General features: G+C 36.2%; 1 protein-coding gene across 3 annotated transcripts in view; it reads right to left on the bottom strand.

Moving 5' to 3' along the window:
- LOC124633610 overlaps positions 1-23,774 on the bottom strand; it is a 108,276-nt gene that overhangs the window by 62,575 nt on the left and 21,927 nt on the right. The window contains exon 1 of one of the 3 annotated variants that reach the window (XM_047168887.1): positions 18,568-18,712. The exons of the other annotated variants lie outside the window; for them this stretch is intronic. The gene's annotated coding sequence lies outside the window, so the exon portion shown is untranslated. Of the gene's footprint in view, positions 1-18,567; positions 18,713-23,774 lie in introns of those variants that run through there. 3 annotated transcript variants of the gene reach the window in all.

The raw sequence follows: 23,774 nt of genomic DNA, 5'->3' as shown, positions 1-23,774 counted from the left end.
CTTAGGATATAACCCAATCTCCGACAGACTACTATCATTAAAGCTGAACACTAACCCATGTACCTTGAACATTGTTGTGGTATACGCACCAACTTCCAAAGCTAGCGATGACGAAATTGATCGTTTTTACGCTGAACTAGAAAATACCCTCACTAAGATACCTAACCGTGAAATAACAATGATTATCGGTGATTGGAATGCGAAAATAGGTAGCACGCTGGATGACTCCCATATCAGAAACACTGTCGGCAAATTCGGCCTCGGAGTCAGGAATGACCGTGGAACAAAGCTGCTAGAATTCTGCATTGGCAGAAAATTAACCATCTTGAACACGTATTTTCAACACCACCCTAGACGCCTATACACGTGGATATCTCCTGGTGACCGCTATCGAAACCAAATAGACTATGTACTCATCAGCAACCGTTGGAAGTCCTCAGTGACCAATGTGAAGACTTATCCTGGTGCCGATTGTGGGTCTGACCATTGCCTGTTGGTAGCAAACTTTTCCTTACGCTTTAAAGCTGCCAGAAGGAGAGAACCCTTAAGACCAAAAACCCTTGCACCAAATGAAGTTCAATCTTTCCGAGAAAATCTCAACATGTCGATGACAGACCTGCCGCCACCGTCTGATTTAAGTGTAGAGGAACAGTGGGAAGCACTGAAGAGCCACATCTGGAAGTCAATTGAGAGGATTACCAGGAATCGCGTACCTTCAGCAGGCCCAAGACACACTTGGCTCACAACTGTTACCTGGGAAACGATAGAAGACAGGAAGGCCTTAAAAACCTGTGGTCTCACAAGTCAAGAAGATCGTGACAAATACGCACAGCTCAGTAAGACAATCCAAATGCAATGCCGTCGTGATAAAAATAACTTCATCTCCCAGATTTGTCAAGAAATAGAGGGTCATGCGTTAAAGGTGCAAAGCTCCGATCTCTTCAAGAAGGTAAAGCTGCTCACTAATCAATTCAAAGCAAAATCATGGGTGATCGAAGACGAAAATGGCGTACCGCTTCAAGATCTCGACGCAGTCACGAACCGTTGGAGAGAGTACTGTGTACAACTATACAGCAATCCCAGTAACGAGCAGATTCCGGCCCAGATCGAATCCAATAGTTCATGGAACAATTTGGACCTAGAACCTTCAATAATGCGATCAGAAGTGTTAGCTGCACTTGCCGCCCTTAAAGACAGGAAGGCCCCTGGACCAGATCTACTGACGGCTGAAATACTAAAGGCAATGGGTACAGCTGGAATTGACGCTCTGCACAACATCTGCGATAACATCTGGCGTACTGGAGAGTGGCCCAGCGATTGGACGAAATCTGTGATTCTGCCACTTCACAAGAAGGGGTCGACGGCAAAATGTGACAATTATAGGACGCTGGCGCTTATATCTCACGCTAGCAAGGTTCTGCTTCACATAATCAACACCAGAATTCGCCACTTTTTGGATTGGCAGATCCCACAGGAACAGGCAGGTTTCGTTAAGGGCAAGGGCACTCGTGAGCAGATACTGAATATACGTCAGCTAATTGAAAAGGCTTATGAGTTCAACACACCACTCATTCTGTGCTTTATTGACTACAGCAAAGCTTTCGACTGTGTCGTATGGTCAACTTTGTGGAAAGTGCTGAGAGAGCTGGGAGTACCTGAACATCTAGTGGCTCTCATCAAATCTCTATATCTGAGTAACGAAGGCGTCGTAAGAATCGACAGAGCCACATCGGAGCCATTCAAGTTTGGAAAAGGAGTCAGGCAAGGCTGTATTCTATCACCAATTTTGTTCAATGCCTATGGAGAATACATAATAAGAAGAGCTTGCGAAAATTGGGAAGGAGGTATCACCATTGGTGGCACTAAGATCACTAACCTCCGATACGCAGATGACACCACACTTCTGGCCGCGAGTGAGGCGGAAATGGTAGGAATCCTGGGCAGAATGGAACGCATCAGTCTAGAGTTAGGCCTGAAGATCAATCATAGTAAAACCAAGGTCATGGTAGTGGATCGTAGTAAAAAAATAAGACTCACTGGTGCCCTTGGTCTTGAAATTGTTGAGGATTTCATCTATCTCGGCGCAAGCATCAGCAACACTGGACAATGTGAGAGTGAAATCAGAAGACGCATAGGCATGGCCAAAAATGCAATGTCTCAGCTGCAAGGCGTATGGAGAGATCGTAACATATCAAAAAAAACCAAAACCAAATTAGTCACCTCGTTGGTATTCTCCATCTTCAGCTACGCCGCTGAGACATGGACCTTGAAAAAGGCAGACCGAGCCCGTATTGATGCATTCGAGATGTGGTGCTGGAGGAAGATGTTGCAAATTCCGTGGAATGCTTTTCGCACAAATGTTTCAATCCTGCGTGAGCTCAACATCAAGACGAGACTGTCGACCATTTGTATGCGCAGGATACTGGAGTTTTTCGGACACATAGCCAGAAAGGAGGGCCACAACCTTGAACAGCTAATAGTCACCGGGAAGGTTGATGGCAAACGACCTAGGGGCCGCAGCCCAACAAGGTGGTCAGATCAGGTTCGCTCCGCTCTAGACACCCAACTACACAGCGCTCTGCATGATGCGAAGAACAGGCATAGATGGCGGGACACCGTCAGAGAGAAGTTAATCCTAAAAGGACTTCACGACCCTCAGCATTGAGGAATACGACGCAAGGAGGAGGATTTGTAGGGAGTGAGTAAAAAAGGTCATGAGTTTGGAGGGAAAAAATGTACTGACCCTTCCACGTATAAGAAAGACCAGAAGTTTTTTGATGGCACAATAGGCTTAGAATAAAGTACTTGATTGCTATCTTTAAGTAATCAATGGGATCCCAGTTCGCGCTTGTCTGATAATAAGCTATCTTTTTGTCTTGATTTGTTCTTCGCCTAGTAAAAGAAAAATCTAATTTAGGAAGCTAGTTCTCCAGTCGTTTTTGGAGTCACCGAATCTACCTTATTGATCCCAATTTTAAAATTACTTATTACTGCCCAAGGAGGTGAAACTGGCCACGAAATTGACGATAAAGATTTTGTCCAAGTCATTGTCACTTCGACCCACTCCCAAAAAGCTTTTAACTGTACCCGAGATATTTGTATGACCCTCCTTGTGTTACGCTTCACTGACTCGCATTTAGGGTGCGCGGGAGTTTATATTGTGGCTGTTTGTGTAGGTCATGCTCAATAAAGCGGAGTGAATAAGGATATTTTTGATCGAATGAAATCTCGCCTTTTATTTAAACTAAGTACCGCATCTTCGTTTACCTTCAATGTTCAGATATTAACGCTTTGATTGCCTTTCTATTCATTCCTTCAAACAGAAAATAAAGACAACACTGCTATTTAAAATTAACGACTGAATTTTATTAACATTTAAGTAAATGCTGCGTGTACTTTGTTTTTGAGCGTACAAAGAATGAATATAAAACTTATTCGATTTACAACCTTGAGTGTTTGACTCATCGAGTACTTTTGTCAAAGGGTTCAGCATGGGCTTATCTTGATTAATCGAAACCTTTGCGAAAGTTTCTCAACCTTGACATATCAGGACAAAATTATCAGCTTTGCTTTCAACATACCTTTAACCATCGATTTTAATGGGATCATCCAAATTACCATGCTCTTAAATCCAATAATGAATTCAGTCAACAAAGAAGCATCGTTATTTTGGTAATTGTCTTGCAAAACGTGTTATTTTGGGATTTTCGATAAGACTTTATATGGTAGTGGTGAGATTTAAAAAACTATCTATCTGTTGGTTTACTTACTATCGATAGAATGTTGACATAAGCCCTATAAAGTTAATAACAGATACGATGATGAATTCTGCCGTTAGAACGTCCGTGCAACCACTAGTTACAAATTGTCTGTTTATTTAACCTTTTTCAAAAGACCCTTCCATAGTATATTCTGAGCTCCATTTCCCAAACAAGGTAAATACATAAACTTATCTTAGTGGCATCAGAACCACGTATTATTGAATATAAGCAGTCTAAAGGTCAGTTGTGCGTAACGGTGACAGGTGAATAGTCCTTCGCCTACAAACGGCGGGCTACTGCGGCGCAGGCGCAGAGATTGTATCGAACGAAGCATTTAAGATTGTTTTCGTTTCAATGACGTTGATTATGTGTGTCTTGGGGATTTGTTTGTATAAATGCTTAAATTCTTTAGTTTGCAATTTTGTGGAAAAAATCTTTAATTTTCTTGTGAGTAAGTGTGTATGTGTACATAAACGTTTGCTTAAATTCTTCAGTTGTGGAAAAAAACTTTAATTTTCTTGTGAGTAAATGTGTAGGTACATGAACGTTGGAAAACTAAACCTAAATAATTACAGCTCAATTTAATTATTAAATTAATTATCAAACATCAAACTAATTTATTCTCTTAACTTCTTCCTTAATTGGCGATCCATTTAACCAATTTCTGCCATCACAAAATCTGAATATCGACTAAAAATCTGAATACCGCATTAAGCTTTACAGCCAAAAGCAGACTGACCCATAAAGCAGATCAAGTAAACTATAAAGTGTGAAGATTCTGGAACAAATTCTCAACGGGTAATAAATGTTAATTTTATAGGTTTCCGATCACCCTTCTTGTGTGCACCATTTATTTATACACCCGACGAATGAGTGGAGATAAAACACAAAAAAAGGTTTTAAGGTCATTAAGAGATTACTGAAATGAATTTGGTACGTTACCGCTGATGAAGAAAATATTGAAAAAAGGTAATTTATAAAACAAATGAATTTAAATTCAGGACAGAACAACACACTATCAGAGGACCTACAGGAATGATTCGATATGCATATTTGTGCAATGTATATAGCAATGGCAAGTAGGGTACGCAAGTATCCAAACCTTCATGGAAAATTTTCGAATATAAATATGACATTTCGCATTCTGAACCGGATTCCAATTACAATGTGCAACTTTGCAAAATAATTTAAAAAATCGTTTACGAAAATTGATACATTATTTTCATGGCCACTCATGAAATCGTATATATGAAGAAATAATTAAATGACTTTTGCAATTAGCGTATCATTATAATCTACTTCATCCTACTAATATTTTCAATGTGAAAGTTTGATGTGAAGTTTTCAATCACGCTTTCCTATAGATTGATCGACTTTTGATGAAGCTTTACGCTTATATAGCACAAGAATATGTGTAATACATATATAATGAATCGCAGAAAAATAGATATAGCCGTAATATCCCCGGGGATACATTGTCTGCTCATTCCTTTGCTGGCTTTAATAACTATTGTAACTGTAATAAAATAATGTTTCCACATTGTTAAAGTTACGAGTATTAGCAAGGACGCATCAACTATCGTCCCTTATATTTCCATTAACACTTCCTGCTTTCCATTGATGTCAGCATCCTCCTAATTGGCTCCATTGTTTATTTGTACAACATCTGTTCTCTTTCACATGAAGTCTTTTACTCCGGAACTTTATGCAATTTGTGTAGTTTTGTTTCATTCTTCATTTTCATTCATAATAATCGCTGTTGGTTTACGATGTTCTTTTGTAGTATTATTCTGAGGATTGTGTTTAGCATTATCTAAATCCAAATTGTTGTTAGTATTTTGATCTTTAATTTGGTTTATGGGCCCAGGGTATTACAATTGTGTGGTAATATCTAATTTACTTTTGAAGTTACTGATTACAGATTCTATATTTTCTTCAACAACAAACATTGTATTGTTAAACGAAATTCTTCCATTACTAAGTTACTGTTTTAGCCTCAACACCCTAACAACAAACCAGACGTTTAGCTTATCTTCTTTCCTATCAGTAGCATAATGCACTTTTACATGCAAGTTGTCTTAATTGATGTCCATAGCTGTTTGTTTGTCAAACATCTGTTATTCTTCACAAGTTTTATCACGAGCGTGTTCAATTAAAGCTATCTATTTAGTTGTTTTAATATGATTAATGTGTGAGAGAACTTTAAGTAATGTTATAATATCTAAGAGATATTTCAGTGTACAAATTAAGTCTTCTTGTGGATCAATAATAGTTTAATTATCATAGGCCTTGTGTCGTACAATTTCATTGATAGCTTCATATTTCTTGATAATTGTTTTGCTAATACTCTCTAGTAGACAATTTTGAAATTATGACATAGGTTAGGCAACTTCTACTGTTTAGTTGTTTCACCAGTTAACTTTTGAATTCCTTGTTTAATGGATAATGATTCTATTTATTTATAAACTGAATCCTTAAACTTACTCTCTATAAACAAACCCTGGTCACTTTTACCTAAATAAACACAGTGAGATGCGTTTAAATTAAGCAGAGGTTAATTTAAATTGGAAAGTTTAACTCAGTAGACGGATCCGTTAATAGATTTAAAACAAATGGTAGTCCATATCTTAATTGATTGAACCAACGATTTGTTCGAGCATAAAGATAATTTTGGATCTGAATATAGTTGTATAATTATGGCAATAAATTATATTAAGGTTGGGGCAACATGAAGCTATTTTGGTTTTTATGAAGCAATATTTTGATTGGGCTTATGCTTTTATTAGTAGTTAATTATTTTTAGATCTTCTGATTTATTTCTTAATTTTGGTTAGGAATAATGCATTATTAAAATATTAAGTTTAAGAAAGTATTTGTGAAAGCTTTTAAACAAATAAGTTACTCAAAGCTTGTGTGTAACACCGGTGTAAGTAATAAAGGATCATCAAATTCTAATTTACGCAAAATTAAGACTACCTTTGACATTTTCTTAGTTACAAAAGTCTGATTCTTATGCCTCATTTTTTTAATCCGTGTCAAATCCATCTCCTTACAATTTACGAACTACAATTTCGTCTGGTCGTAAACTTGAACTGTTCATTTCAAACGCGCAGTCATTTGTTTTTTGTAGAAGCTCAACTAATTTAGAATCACGACATTTGAATCGTTTTGAATTTAGAATGCGTTTGTTGCCAGGGAGTAAAATAGTGGCTGTTGTTCTTTCCTTTAAATAACTTTGCCAGTGTCAAGTTAGTAGTTTGAAGTGTGCCCAGTAGTGTTTCGTTCGTACATTTTGACTGTCGTGAAGTTACTTAGGAGTTAACTTAGGAGTTACAGCGTTATTTGACGAGCACTGTACCGAGCTGTATGACTTATATTGTAAAACTAGCTTTTTTTCACAGAAGAAATGGGTTTTCATGAGAATACGGAGGCAATTTTGGATAGCGATGTTCGAAATAATATGTGGATAAAAAAATGCACTCATAATATATTTTAATGATGCTAATGGTGGGTTTTTAGTTTGCAAGTCATCCTAATTTATAAGAACCTTGCAGAATACATCTCAAAATATATTTTGTGTAATGTTCTGACATTTACATGACTAATTTCTAGCGTCCATGGTACTGACAAATTGATCAGGAAAATCCTACCTATTACACTGATCAATTTTGAGGTGCCATGCCTGGCGGAGGCTATTAATGCCTGGAAAGTCACATGCCCGAATACCGATCTACCCGCCAACCCATCCTCCCAGAGACAGTGGGATGAGCCGCTCTGCAGAGTAATACGGAAAAATCTCATTGATACGTCAATTACTTCTGCGGAGCGAGCACGCCTACTGGCTGTGGGTGAATGGGAGTCAGGTCTTTGGCTTCACGCATTTCCGTCGGCAAACATAGGCACCATGTTTGACGACACCACTTTCAGACTCGCTGTCTGCCTGCGTCTGGGTGCTTCGTGCTGCACTCCTCACCGCTGCCACTGCGGGGAAGCTGTCAACAGCCTCGGTCACCACGGCCTGTCGTGCAGTCGGAGTGCGGGCCGCATACCACGACATGCGAATATCAACGACGTGATCCGTCGGGCTCTTGTTGCCGTCGGCGTGCCAGCCGTACTTGAACCAAATGGTTTGGCACGCGACGATGGCAAGAGACCAGACGGCATGTCGCTATTTCCGTGGAAGATGGGTAGGACTTTAGTGTGGGACGCGACCTGCGTCGACACTCTTGCGCCATCCCATCTTCCTAGAACTGCGTGTTGTGTCGGCTCCGCCGCTTCACAAGCAGAGGACCTCAAACGGCGCAAATATAGTAGCCTTATCGGGAATTACATGTTTGAGCCGTTTGGGGTCGAAACTCTCGGGCCGTGGGGTCCGAGTGCTCACGCGCTTGCGAAGGAAATTTCTAAGCGCCTTGTTGACACTTCCCGTGACCCAAAGGCTGGCTTTTATTTCGCACAGAGGTTGAGCATTGCCATCCAACGTGGCAATGCTGCCAGCCTTCTGGGTACATTACCCGGTGACAGCGATGAGGAGCAATTTTTTGATGCTATGTATTAGTTTTAAGTTGTATATAGAAGTTTATTTTTAATTTTTAAAATTAATGTAAATATAGAAATAATAAATCATTTCTAGCTGGTCGTGAATAGAGTTAATTGACTTTATTTTGTAATGTTTCACCTACGTTTGAACATTAAGCCTTATTAGGTTTGAGTGGGATCTTCAATGTATCGTGTCAATAAATAAAGATTTAGCTGACGAATCCTGATAATTTTTAATCTTACCAAGTATGTTAGGCATAGCATTAAAAACAAAACAGGCGTAAGTACGTATATCTATGTATTAATGGACGTTTACCGTCTTACCACAAAAACTTTTTAACGTCAGTTTAAGACTTGTCTAAAAAAATGTCAAATTATGACGTTGACATATGGTTCATTTCGGAGCCACATTTTTTTTAGACAAGTGTAAAACAGTGGTTAAAGTTTTTGTAGTAAGGCCATTAATGTTTTAGATATTATAAACACTTCTTTAAAGGAACGAAAGATAATAAAATAATCGTACCATAGATAAGCATTAACAGTCAATTGACCTTCATACAGTCATACCCTTTAAAAACTGCAAAAAAAAAACAAAAGAACACAGACTCCTTTCATCGTATCTGCAGACAGATCCTGTACATCAACCTCATACTTTACGAGATAAAAACTAATGTGTGACGCTATGACACGCCTTAACGCGTCTGAATGCTCACAGATAAGATTAGAAACTCCTGCAGATGCACGCAAGTGTACATACCAAGTGACGAGCGATCATCATCTTCCGAGCCTTTTCCCAACTATGTTGGGTTCGGCTTCCACTCTAACCGTTAGCAGCTGAGTATCAGTGCTTTACAAGGAGCGACTGCCTCAGTTACCTATACAACCCCTTGGTAAGACTGGTGTCAGATTTACTGGCTTCTGTCTACCCGTAGAGGTATTTAGCCTACTGCTACCCGTAAAGACTGCCAAGGATGTTAAATGATAGCTGACCGAATGACGAGCGTTCTGGTCCATTAAATTGGCCAGACAGTGTAATTTGCATTGTCAGATTGTTAGCTATTCATTTATGGTAATTTAATAGTTTTTAAGTGGAGGTGAGAGATAGTTTAGACAGCAGGTCGCAATTTGTGATTTAGAATATAGAGGAACAGAAAATTAGGCCAATTTGATCTCAATTTTGAAGGACTTAAGGACATATTTAGAGGCACGAAAAGATTCCATACCATTAAAATAAAATACGAACTAACTAATTACAACACTAATGACGTAAATTGACAAAAGACGACAATAACAATCACCGTAACGAAAGCAAATAGAAGTAAAACGAATGGCGAAATAAAAAAATAAGAAATAACACTGCGAGGTATATAAACAAGCAAATTCTCAGAAAACGTTTGATATTTCGTTAGGGAAGAAAAATAAACACCAGAAATTGATAAAGAACACGCTTAAATCTCATGACATAAACCACACCACACATATCCCACGCTGCTGTGACCACAATCTTAGTGTTAAATCGACGTTTAGCGGCTCTTTACGAACAGTTCCCACGAACACAATCACTGAGTAGTCCTGTGACATCTTCAAGGTAACTCATTAGGTAAACATGTGGTTTGTTGCAGTGAAAAAGTCAAGCCAGGAGTAATTTGTGCGGTACCTATTTGATAAGAATAGGCGTGTTGGACCTTTAGTGGGTGTACGAAGGCTCATCCTTTGAATCAGCTTTCAGATTTTAATACTACCCTATATAGTTTAGGTTATGAATATTCTTCTGAGTATAAAGCTAACCCTGGTCATCGAAATGTTGCTTTAGACAGAACTCTGGGGACTTCAAGGGATCAATAGATAGAGGTATGGGGGATTACAAATTAAATACACCACCATCATTGTCATCATCATCATCCTCCTGTCTATATCCAAATTTTATTTGGGTTCGGAACCGCATGTTTTCTCCTTTCATACTCTTCTATCTGTCGTCGTCTTACAGGTTAAATACCTTTCTACGCAAAAGAGGCTTGGTAGTGTTAGGTAAACGATCTCTGGCAGAGCATCGGCTAACACCAAGAAAAAACTGTCCGTGCTTAGTACCCGTGATGCTGCCTATCAGAATATTCTTATATCCTGCTACGATTGCGTAACTCTCAATAACTTTCCCATACATAGAATATTACAAAATCAATATCTACAAGTACCTGTGAAGAAAGATTCTGTTATCATTAATTCTTCACATCTGATTAGATTTGACGTGAGTGATAATGTCAGATCATATCTCTTGTCTGTATCTATCTTAACTATGATAGATATTGCGCGTCTTACCTATTAGAAAACCCCATGTTCTTCCTATTTAAGTCATGTTCTTCAGAATTTAAATAATTAATAAATTATGTTTAGTTATTTGTACTGGATTTAGGTTAATCTGATTTAAAAATAAAATAAATTGTCTTTATTATTTATATTTCTTATCATCATAGTTTCTTTTATCACCTTCTCTTTACTGATCTATCATCTTCAAAGAAAATTTTATCTGTTATTCGTTTTGTAACAAACAGTCTACAAAATAGATATGACTAATGACTCAAACCATAACCTACACGTTTCTTAAAAAAGAGTCCCTTCTCCAGACTACATGTATCATTATAGGATAAGGTATAAACTATAAACTCTCTTCTCCCCTACATATTACAATTGTGATTCTTTCCAGACAATGAATTTGATTAGCAGCTCGCCTACACCGGCTTTTTGTTCATTAGCTCATTCATATTAATTAACATTCCTTTACAGTTCATTAAGATTTCTTATCCATCAAGTTAGTATTGTCTGAGTTCTGAGATCAGCCATTGTCACTTTAGCTATGCTAAGGATTATTTGTGGTTTCGCTTATTTACGATCTCTATGGAATTTGGTTAATTTGTGAACTGCTTTTGCTTGAACAATTAAGTTTTAGTTTCTATTCTAACAAGGTCATTTACTCCGTATCCAGAAAATGCTTTCAAAATTGTCAAACCAAATAAGAGACGACCAACTCCCAATTTACATAATAACTCAACTAAAGATAATGATGACCTACACAAAACAGGTACAAATAATAACCATCTTCAAGCCCATGAACTACAGGCAGCAATCAAACTCATACTTGTAGTTACAGCCAAATCAACTGGCGATTTCGACCGCAAATCCGCCGGTATAAGCCCTTATAACAAATGTGCACGAATTAGTGGTCATAGTTGTACCGTGGGCTAAGGCTATCGGATGCGATGTGTGCATAACATCCTTTATAAGTATTAGTAGTAACCTTAGCCTTGTGTGGTATTGTTTTTGCTTGTATTCTGGGTTTATTGGTTTTTTGTTTAAAGTGTTTAATACATAACTTGGTTAGGGTTTGACATTTTAAGTCTTGATTGATTAATTTGCCTAGTAAAACATGTGTTTTGGTTTTGTCTGAGTGTATCAAATGGTGTACCTATATTGCTTATTAACTGATAGTTCTTTATGATTCAAAATTACTTCATTGGTCATAAAATTATGCACCTTTGTTCATTATTTCTACACATCAATATGATGGCTTCTACAGATATTCTTATTACTTTTATCGTCAGTCCCACGTTTTTCTTGTCATTTCCCTTCATTATACAAAACATCACGTGTGTTAACTATCTCGAATCTAGCTTCGACGTAATAATGAGCAGTGTCAACGACTATATTTGTTATCTTCCACATAAAATCAGTTCAGAAATAATGACAATTCATTACTCCTACTATGTCTTCAGTGGATGGTTTTACAAAGGCGTAGATAAATCTGAACTATTGTATTGTCGGCTTTGTCTGTGTAATTCTATGGTACATGACTTTGAATTGCATGTGGTGTAATGTGATATAACTTATTGTGTTATGTGTAGTTTGCTTTGATCTTGACCGTAGATGCGTTATTTTTTATTTCTATGATGGGTACCTATTCATATTCATTCTTTCTGTAATGAAATGAACGAATAGAAACAATTCCACAATAGAACTTTAAAGTTATAAAAAAGCAATTTCTTAAGGATTATCAGTTTCTACTTTGACCTGAATGAAGAAACTGAAGGACAATAATAAGCAGATGCAACAACTTTGTTTACAGCTTTTGCGCAAGTAACTACTCTAAACTGACGTCAAACCATTAAAGTATAAGCAGTTCTCCTTACACCGTTGTACTTTCATAAGCCTTATTTTTTACCATCCATACGTAGACCTCATTTTGCCTTATTTTTTTTTAGTTTTGACGTCATTACCATCTTTTGCATTCAAAAGATTAACGGTCACGTCAGCATCGTTAATTCCAGCAAGAAAAGTTTAGACACGGACAACAATGTTAGTCTTAAGAATATATAAAAAAGAGGTAATAGTGCCACACTGCTTTCTAGTAGCTGCCGCTATTCTGCAATTATCTAAGACACCATAACGTGCAATCACGGTAAAGTGCGCACGCGTCGCCATGCTTTGCTTTGCTTTGCTTTGCTTTAGCTAACTGTTTGGTTGTCAAGCTGGTTGTGCCGTGAAATTGAAGGGTGGGTAATGTTCTGGAATTATATTCTTGGATGTGATCGTTTTGGAGACTAGACAAGAATTGGTCTAGTAATAAGCAAGTTGAGGACTACTGTTTTTGAATATTTAGATGCCGACAGGGACTTTTTAGATTTGGATAAGCACTGAAACTAAAACTTAAATCTCATGAGAAATTGTGAATGAGACTAAGGTATTATATTCAATGACTTAGTTAAAATACTACAGTTAAAACTTGCTCTAGTAATCTCATTTTTCTCCAAACACCAGTCATCCAATCTAACAACTGCAAGTTAACTAACCGTTTACACATTTAACCAATGACCCCTAATAACTGGATCCTACAGATCTTACAAAAGCCAAACAATTCTGCAATATCATCTTACGTACAGATTTGGAATGTCAGCCATTAAAACTGAATGCAATAGCAATGACCGTGCATTAGGATAATCTAATGGTTAGAATAGTACCGTTTGTGAACGATACGCGTGGCCTACATAGCTCTGTGGTTAGGCTTAGGATAGACTGGATTCAGTTCGTGTATTATGGAAGGTAAATATGTATTAAAATGTTGGGTGTGTTAAAGACTTTGTTTGAGATGGAATTTTTGTGAAGATTTAAAGGAGAAACATCGGGTAATCTGAATTAGGTATCTACTGCGTAGTTGTATGACAATAAAAACATGTATTGATGAGACATTGTATGCAATCTCATTTTGTAGTTTATTTGTTTTTTTTTTCTGTTAACTCAATTCAGTGGCATCAAAATAAACTTAGAAATACATACTCCCATATTACTAGTTAACTTAAACTACACATACTCAAAAATAGACCATAGAAACCACAGCTTGCAACATCAATGGCCGTACATTAGGACAATCATTAGAACTGGTTAGAATACCGTTGTGAACCACAAGTGACCCACATGGCTTGAGATTACCGACGGCATACATAGGAGATGAAATTTAATTAGGACCTGTTCTTGTATCTACTGTTGGAGTATCAGGTATCTTTGGCTTGGTTCCTGTATTAAAGGGTAAGTTGTGTTTGTGTGGTCTTCTTGAATTAATGAAATTGGCTTTATATGTTAACTAGCGACCCGCTCCGGCTTCGCACGGGGTAACAGTATTTCCCCACTATTTAATGCATGTTATTATATATATAAACCTTCCTCTTTAATCACTCTATCTATTGAAAAAAAAAACCGCATCAAAATCCGTTTCGTAGTTTTGAAGATTTAAGGGTACAAAGGGACATAGGGACAGAAAAAGCGACTTTGTTTTATACTATATAGTGATTTAAGGTACCTGAGACTCCTACACCTAAAGTAGCTATCTAAATTCTTCTTTGGTTACAATAATATTGTTTCTTCCACAGTTAGTTGGTTTATGTCTAAAGTGTTTTTCCACGATGGAGTTTTCATGTTTTTGAACTCCCACATTCTTCCACTGCCTCTCTTTTTGTAGTCCCCATCTCTACCATCAATGTTTTAATGTATGAATCAGAGTTTCGTAATATTTGTATAATAAATACCTAATCGTAATTAGATGATTTGTCTTTGATTGATATCGTTAACTTTCCATTCTATTCATATTTACGTATTCATAACAATAATTGCCGTTATTTTGTTGATCGAAATAATTGTGTCATTTTACTGTCAATACTTCGTTGTAATGGCTTTATTGCCTTTTTTGTAGTCAAAAGTTTCTTATGTCGTTATGATTATGAATATTATGATATAACTGTCATTCATCTTCATCAGTATCTTGATGGTCTTTGACCATGTGAAAGTTATCTGTGGCTTCCAGGAATAATTTACAATGGGTAGGTACTTAACCAATGTATACAATTTTTAAGATTGGATCAGGGACACAATAGTTGCTTTTTAACCGCGGGCTCAATTTTGATGACTGAGCAAGCGAAGGATTATTTTCAATAATTAGAATCCTGAGCGATAGCGAGGGAATCAAAAGAGCGCAAGGTGAAAAATCTTTGCACTCGAGTGCAACACGTAACTTTTCATCCCACCTCATCGAGGAATGCAAAAAAACAAAATATTATCAAACTACACTATCAAATTAAAAAGTAGTACCTATTAAAGTTCATTCATTTGAAAAGTCAGTTTAAAAATGAAACGAGGTTAAAAATCTATGTAAAAACAATAATAAAATTTACTTAATTAATTGAATAATTATTTTAAGCAGTATTTTATTTGTTTAATATGTATTTGTTTGAAGAGTCTTATCAAGATTGTCACAAATGGAGTATTGTACACGATGTTCTAAATTCAAATCACTTTGCCGCTCTAGAGGATAAAAACGGCTTTTGCGCTCAGATATCAAAGGGTAAAACTACTCTTTTCGAGATGGTGGGATGAAAATTATATTCTCTTGTGTATGTGTAAAATCCTGTTTAACAACCAGCGATGTTTAAGTTTCTGCTCTTCGAAGCAGACTACCGCATTATTGAGTTGATCGAGTTTAGGACTTACCTAAGATATTTTTAGATAATTTTGCCTTCCACCCGAACCTGTTTTTCATTAAATAAGCTTTAGAAGACTCTATTTATTTTTGAAGTTACGAAGTGACTGAGTATAATCTTAAACTGTTTTGTACCCGCAACCTCTTCTCGTAAATTGTGTTTTTGTTTGTTTGTTTCATACACAGTTGTTCTATGTGCACCATACTATTCAAGCGTGTATTCTCCACCTAACACACGGTGATACAGACACACTATTGCATTGATTACTTGGAGCTCATCAAAGCGCCATTTCTCATGCGTATTTATGTACTTCTTAGAACGACAGACTCAATCAGGAATCAGTTACATTGAGTGTGTATTATGCCTTATTATGTTCATCTGTTGCTTATGTTAGTTAGACGGTTGAATACTTTATTAGATGAATTTAAATTAGTGGTGTAAGGTGTTTGTTTGTTTTTATCGTTTTCACGGATAAGAAATTAGAAAACGGCAGTGACTGCATCTAATGTACAGAATCATCAAAATCATAAGTTAGTGAATTGTTTCTAGCTCTGATCTATGTAATCAATTCACAGCCAGAACTGTATGAGTTTATATTAAAATACATAAAGACCAACATGAGACAAAATACGAGAACTCAATAGTATTCAGAATCAATGCTGTCGCAACTTTAGTAGGATGACATAATAATGTAAATTTTGAAGTTATAATAAACTAGAAAAGCGGTATAGATCCTAAGGAAGTGTTAGATAATAAAATGCATATTAACAAAGAAAACAGCATATTATTTGCAAATATTATGAGGGCAGACGTAATGGTGTGAGGAAATGCATGAGTTTCCTCACATAATCGGAATATGCTACTACCAGTTCTGTTGGATATTAATTTGATTCTTCTGATAAGTTTTTGTTATCTAATAAGATTATTACCTACAGCATAATTAATCTTTCGATCTTGTTAAGGTTCATCTTTCTATTCAGTTTAATCATCATCTTCAATATTGGTCTGTTGTTATCCTTTTTATTATCCTTCGTTTATTTAGTAACATTTCTATATACTACATCAAAAAAAGAATTAGTGTACCTAGTAATTACACAAACCTTTGTAGGCTTTAGTCACAATCAGAAGATGTTTTACCATATGAAACACCTTTGTATGCTTACCTTATTTCATACGAGTAAATAAATCGAAATCTCAGTTTAGATAATTATCTAACACAATTAATATTACTTCAGCATCAATATTGAACGTTACGCTCTTTTCTTATCTGGGGTGAGCAGATTTCTAAGTGTTTGATATGAAATGCGGTAGTGTTTGGTCTGTGCTGTGTGTTGCGAGACCAATTAATTGTTTGTGAACACGAATGTTAAGAGTAATCTTGTATCTTCGTGTTTTCTTTGTAATGTGTACAATCCTTTCTGGTATTACGGTAATGGAATGTAGTTGGATTTGCAAAAATCAAATATTCTTAATTATAATAAAAATACGATTGGTCAGATTCAGCATAACTAGGGTTGCTGCTTAGTCTCCTTTCTGTGGCTTTAGGTGATAATTGCACATGGGATGGAATTTCAGCTTTATGGTCATAAGCTCAATAAAAAAATTATGCAATATATTTGAAGAGCAATACTCAAAACCCATATTGCATGGTAATCTGTTGCTGGCTTTTGGTAGCGGAGCCGTTTACCAGGGCCCAACTCTATAATCCAAAAATTATTTGTTATCATCAACCTTCCCATCCATACCAACTTGACAGCAATTTTTTCCACAAAACGAAGCCCTCATTGTTACCCCCACGATCCTTAAGACAATAGAAGCTACTATTGGATCTTACAACAGCACTCGTATGGAAATCGTTGCGTTTTCGTCATGTGCACTGTCTGAAACGGTTGCATCATTGATGCTAGCGATAGTTGATGCTACAGTTTTTAGACCTTCAGATGTCAGACGGTTCTGACAGGCTCGTTATTGTGGAAAATTTAATTAAATGCGTTCACAGGTGAAATTAGTAGAACTACAATTGTGTTGTCGATAACCTAAAGTACTCCGAAACCGTTGAACCGATTCGGGAAATTCTTGCACAGTAGAGAAGTTATGCTATCCTCGGGTGATGTGGCCTAGCAACATGGACTCGGCTATATTTTATCCAGGTAGGTGTAGTAGTTTCCCTGGGACGCAGAACAAACCGCGAGAAAGCAGCTGTGATATGATGATGATGGTTATATTATTTGTGGTGATCCCGATCAAATCGTAGATTATGGGGATATATACGACTGTATTAATGTAAGCAGGGAATTGATTGATTTGATGTGCCCACATTGATTTGGCACTTTTGTCATTAAGGTTAGCCATACCCATACCAGAAGGGAGCAGACCAATATCGTTATTTTTAAAACTACACTACTATAAACAAGAAGTAGGTGTAGTTACAATAATAAAAACATCATTCATTCATTGCAAAATATAATCGCTATTGTTTACAAGCGATGTTATGATGGAGACTTGTTTTGGCAATATAGGTTTGTTATCTAAGCACACGGTACCCAAAACTGTTGTCAAATCTTCCAGATGATTCTCAATATACCTATATACTGTCCTACAGAGAATTATTTGAAGGTCATTAGACTACAAGGTCTAATTTCCGATACACTCAGAAAAGTGAACCTTAGTGATTATGGATGTAACAAAAAACAAAACTGGTACATAGGACAATACTTCTTTGACTGACTGTACCTACTGCGACTTTACTTAATACGTACGATTTTTTAATTCTGTCAATTAGTCATAATTCACAGTAGTACGTAATATTGTGGTGACTCAGTGGTTAAGAGTATGTCTTTGAGAGTGAGGGTTTGAGATCTGGCAAAAACTGATGAAACTTTGGACTGCTGCCGTGTGACAAACGCTGGATTTGCTACTACTTTTTTTGCATTAGATACTTTCTTCTGACACACCTACTTATTGCTGTTGGACTTAATATCGAATAACGAGATCATTCAAAAGAAGAACTGTGATTGCTTATCAATCTAAACATTGTGATAGGTACCTAATAAATGAAGTTTCTCTATTCCCAGGACTTTTTATTAGCATTATCATTGAAACTGTCAATATTTGATGGTAAACATTGGTCTACCCACTTTTTAACGAACTCTCACTTATCATCGCAAGTTCATAAACCACGAATAAACATAGCTTTGTTTACCATTAAGTTACACAGTTAGTTTAACGAGAAACTTAGATAAACTTACCCGCAAAGCAATGCGTTAAAAAAATCCTTAAAAACTCGATAGCAACATTTCACAAAACACAAGAACTCAAAACTTCTGAACAAAAACCTTTTTGTTTTGGAACTTTTTCGAACGAACACAATGTCAATGACGTTTCAATTTTTTCAAGATGGCGGCACGTCTTTCGCGAACGAAGCGCGGAGGGGCACTGGCGTACACATAGGAAATGCAGTGCATCATTAAAAGGTTATTTTGCCGGTATCTTTCTCAGGGAAGATGTGATTATATGCATCATTGTCTTATTTGACTTATTTAATAATACACAATTATTTTTTATGCTGCATGGTGAAGCATGGGCGTTTCCGAGAGCGCGGGAAAAAAGTTTGCAGTCATGACCATAAATTAATTTGAGTTATGTTTTGAGGTTATATCGCAGGATATAATTAGATAAAATACCTATTAATACCTATACCAATTTGCAAGGTACAAGTGAGCCCTAATTATGCCATAGGCAAGAACTAGACAAATAAATCAGGATACAGACAACACATTTAATATCACAATCAACAAATCGGTAATACGGACCCAGGTTTACATAACCCAGCTTTAGCTAAAGGCCGGCAATTAGTACCGTCTCAAGTACTAGCCGAGTAGGTACAAAGACGGCGCCAGGCGGTCAACTTGTATAGGAAACGTACGCCAAGGTCTGTATGACTGGTGCAAGCGAATGTGCGAATGATGTAAGAAATCGCAGACGTGAAACCCGTATGGTTCAAAGATTCTAGATGATTCTATGTTTGATAGATAGCCTAATATGGGGATTTGTAATATGGTTAAAGGGAACGGTCTTGTTGTAAGTATTGATAGCAATGAAACAGAAGATATAGCTTTTAACAATACTGTGAATATTTGACTGATTGACTGTAGCAAATTGCCAATGAATATAATGAACTCTCAATTGGACGTTATGAATCAAATTCCTTTCACGATACAACCTGATGAAACAAAATTTGTCAATACTTAACTACTCTCAAATTGGATTTCGCCAAGTTTAAGCTAGGGATCGCAATACAGAATTAACATTTTAATACAACTATTTCATAATAACCACAAACGAATGTATCTAAGACCTTGCCAGTCTAAAATGCAGTAATACTAGAATTTATTGACAAATTACTCAAGCTATCGAGGTGTAAACCTTTATGGCTAGTCTACGCCATTTAAATTAGTCTAAGGTCGGCTTCTATTGGTTTCTTATTAAGCTGAACGTTCACTGCCGTTCTTGCATAATTACATCCTCTTGGTGACAAATCAGGTTAGGTTTTATGACTATTAGCCCTTATCAGACTTTGTGGTATACCAGTGTTTCCGTTAGGTTACATAGATTGACCAAAGAGTCGGTCATCTCGAGATGATTTGCTGGCCATCTCTTTGGATATACAATTTCGATTTGCTTTATCATTGTCAAAGTCATTAATTTCAGAATTAAAGATAGCAAGGGTTCCTTAATAGACGAAGGCATGTGACTACAAAAATGAGATGAACCTTTTTCTCAGTTAAGTTGTAAACAGTAGGTATTTTGATGTGTACTTGAGAATTGTGAAATATTATAAGGATTAAGACTGATTAAGACATCATAATATCAGACGTTAATGATTTACAAAGCGATAAACTTAAGCAACCTAGTCGTGATTAAGACGAGCGTTTAAGACGGCTATTAATATTTTATTGCAGATCATAAACATTATTAACATAACTATAGCTTAAAATATAAAAGTAGTGTTAAAGATCCTGCTGATTTAATAGTAAAAGAAAAAATAAATCCTATAATATATTTGGTAGAAAACATTTTTTCAAAGAAGAAAAACTTTGAAGATATGAAAGAAATGGGAAAACAAAAGGATAATAACACATAATGATATGATGGTCACGTCTGATATATGCGGTTGTTTTTAAGCGCATTCTAAAATCGCATCACGACTTGAACGAAGAAATGTTGAACAAAAAACACGCAGATTATTGCATAACGAGGCTTGCAGAGTTCATTCATCTCTCTCATAAAATACGAAGTTCAGACTCATAAAGTTAACAGAAATCATAAATTTGAAAAAGCAAATAAAAGAAAGACAGAATTAGAAGTAGAATATAGTAGTGTAGTAACAGAAGTAGAAATTAAGACTGGCAAAGATATGAATAATAATCAATAATCAATACCGATAATAAAGCTGAACACGCAAATCTCAAGAAGAAGGAGGTCTTCATGTTATTTGTGTGCTAGAAGTTTTTCCCTTGGGAAGCGGGTCATACCGCAGTTTAGTAGCTCATAGAAAGGCCTATTATAGAAAACAAACAACGTAATATTCAACGATAGACACAAAGTTTCGTAACATCTGGTGACGGCGTGACCTCAAAAAAACCGCAATCCTATTAGAAATATATGCTAACGCTGAATACCGACGAAGTGTTACAGTAATCATGATAATACCGCAAAAACATGTTTCATGTTATGAACTGTAGTGATGGAATCGACTTCCCAATCGAATTGAATAATCGGATGTTAGGAATCGCTTCACTGGTTTAACGATTACCATTGGCTGTGAAAATGAGAATCTACTTTGGTCTTAATATTGATTTGCATCGCAGACGCATGTAAGAATGTTGGTATTGCGATTTCGCGTCTAGTTTTGGAATAATGTTTGCAAATGCTAGAATGCTCTTCATGAAAAGATTTGTGTACGCTTCTTCAATTAAAGTTCTGATCATAGCACATATTTCCTTGACAAATGCACCTGCAGTTACCCAGATCAACTCGTGACAACCACATTAATGTATTCGTGACACGTTTTCATTGATACAGCAAGTTATAAGCTTGTAATCGATCATAACAACCGATTAAATTACTCGATACATACTCGATTCGCAACACTACTTGCAACGGTACTACGACATTGCACTGTGTGACGGAGATGACGATATAAACTTATCCTTGAAAGAAAGAGAGAAACAACCGGTTTAGGAAGTATATAAAACAACTTTTACACATACTTTCACACGATGAATGAGATTTACAGACTGCAATGTAATTGAAACTTACGAATCCGTTATAATTCGTGAAATGGATACTCATGCCAAAATAATTATAATTAATGATTAAAACGATACAGTTTTGCTTGAAGGTAAGCACGCATCGCCCGATGAATTATGACTGGTAATGAGAAAATTATATCACGATAAATAAAACCTATTTACAGTTATGTAGGCTTGGAATTGTTGCAAACGTGCATTTCCTTATTGCTATTAACATGCATAAGTAGTAGGCTGTTTGATATCAAATGTATTTTATTTACTACAGAGAAATCAAGTACCAAATTATGGATGGATTTATGGAAACTGCAGTGCCATTTACAATCGTTATCAATATTAAAGGTACCTGAACAGCAACTATGTCGGATATAAAAACGTGAGAATACCACAAGGTTGTATAGGTATATGGTTTCATTTTCACATAGAGTACTATTTGAATAATCAAGGGTCATGTAACTCAAATAAAAAAGTTACAAGAGTCGCATGTTAGGAAGACATAAAACGTAAGTGCTATGAGATAGTTTAAGTCCTAAATCCCAAGCAATAACTTCACAGCAGTAACCAGAATTGGAAAAACATTGACTCCAATTTTCTCTGTATCTGTTTCCACATTTCTGTTCAAAGTTTTCCACTGTAAAATGTGTATCAAACCTTTTTGTTTATTTAGCCTACTTGTGGTGAGTTTCTTCTAAACATTGTAGTAATGTCCTATTGTTCTGACGCGTTGAAACTATCACCTGCCGTGACAAATGAACGTTGGTAGTTAATCACTTGTTCTTTGATATCTTCACGGTTAGTAAGTTTAGGGATAAGTAGAACGCCTCGTTTTAGTGTTGATTTATTTCTGTCTATTAACCCTTATATACCAAACGAAGGTACCCTTGGAATGGGCTTGTTTGGAATTCTATTTAGGACTTAATTATCAGTATGTAAACCTGCGTTTGAAACTCGAGTTATAAAATTAAAACTTGGACTATTATCATTTTCTAATTTAATCAAGTTAATTAAGTTGCAGCCTATCTTCCTGCTTAAGATGATAGTACATTATATTATTTACTCCATAAGAAAAAAACAGAAAATAAACACTTATAATTAAAACAGGTGTTCGATTGTTTACGACGATTCTGAACGACTCAAGAAAGTTTTATTTCCTTTATAATTGACGATAAAAAGACGTAATGTTATTGCGCAACCAATCGTTGTACAAAATATGTCAAAAGGCGTATGCGATGACAAAGTTATATTTGACGATGAAAATGAAAACAATAAATTAAATGAACCCTAAGATAAAGTACATAAGGGTAATATCAATGGAACTGGTTTACTTGATATGCAAATAGAACTTGGTATGTTTGCAAAAATCATATGAATTTGTCGGATTTGCATTGGATGTTTTTTACTTTTACTGATTACGAAAGGATATTGATATAACGGGCTGCAAATGTTGGCTTGTTAACACTGAGCACTCTCTCTTTCTTTGACGTGCAAATTATTCATGTTTGGATACATTTAATGAATCATCGATGTAAATAATCGTTTTCGTTTTTAGTAGGTGTAGATGAACTAACGCAAGACACAAATTATAGAGAATATTTCGAAATCTGAAATCAAGAGTTAGTTTTGGCAATAATCAACTGAGTGCCAAACTGACATTCATGAAAGCTCCCTCTTATTAAAAAAAAATTGAATTGCTTCCATGGATAAATTAAGACTTATCATCGTCTTCAAGTAATGGGATGATTGTTTGACTACATGTTTCTTGTGAGGTATGCATTCCTATAACCAGGATGTCTCATATAACATTAGCAATGCAAGATGAATGGCTATTGAAGTTGGGCCTACTGAAAGCGAAAATAACCCTACTTAAAAACATAAACAAACAATTCTCAGTAATGAAACCATGATCGGTGCAAGTGTCAGTGAAATTCTGCAACTCTCACTGCCATTGTTTTAAATTTAACGCCACAAGGGGTGACCGATCCGTTCTGTTTCACCCATCTTGTTATATGCGTCCAATGGCGCGAAATTGAAGATTCGCCATTTTGAAATCTTTTTTGTTGGATTAGAAAATTTGTTTTTGTTTGAAGGAAAAATAGGATGTAGTGTAGACTAAGCACTAGGAATTGAATTTCATAGGTTACAAT

The sequence above is a fragment of the Helicoverpa zea genome, chromosome 10 (genome assembly GCF_022581195.2).
Source record: "Helicoverpa zea isolate HzStark_Cry1AcR chromosome 10, ilHelZeax1.1, whole genome shotgun sequence".
In the NCBI taxonomy this organism is placed as follows: Eukaryota; Metazoa; Arthropoda; class Insecta; order Lepidoptera; family Noctuidae; genus Helicoverpa; species Helicoverpa zea.
This window is presented reverse-complemented; position numbering and strand designations above follow the sequence as displayed.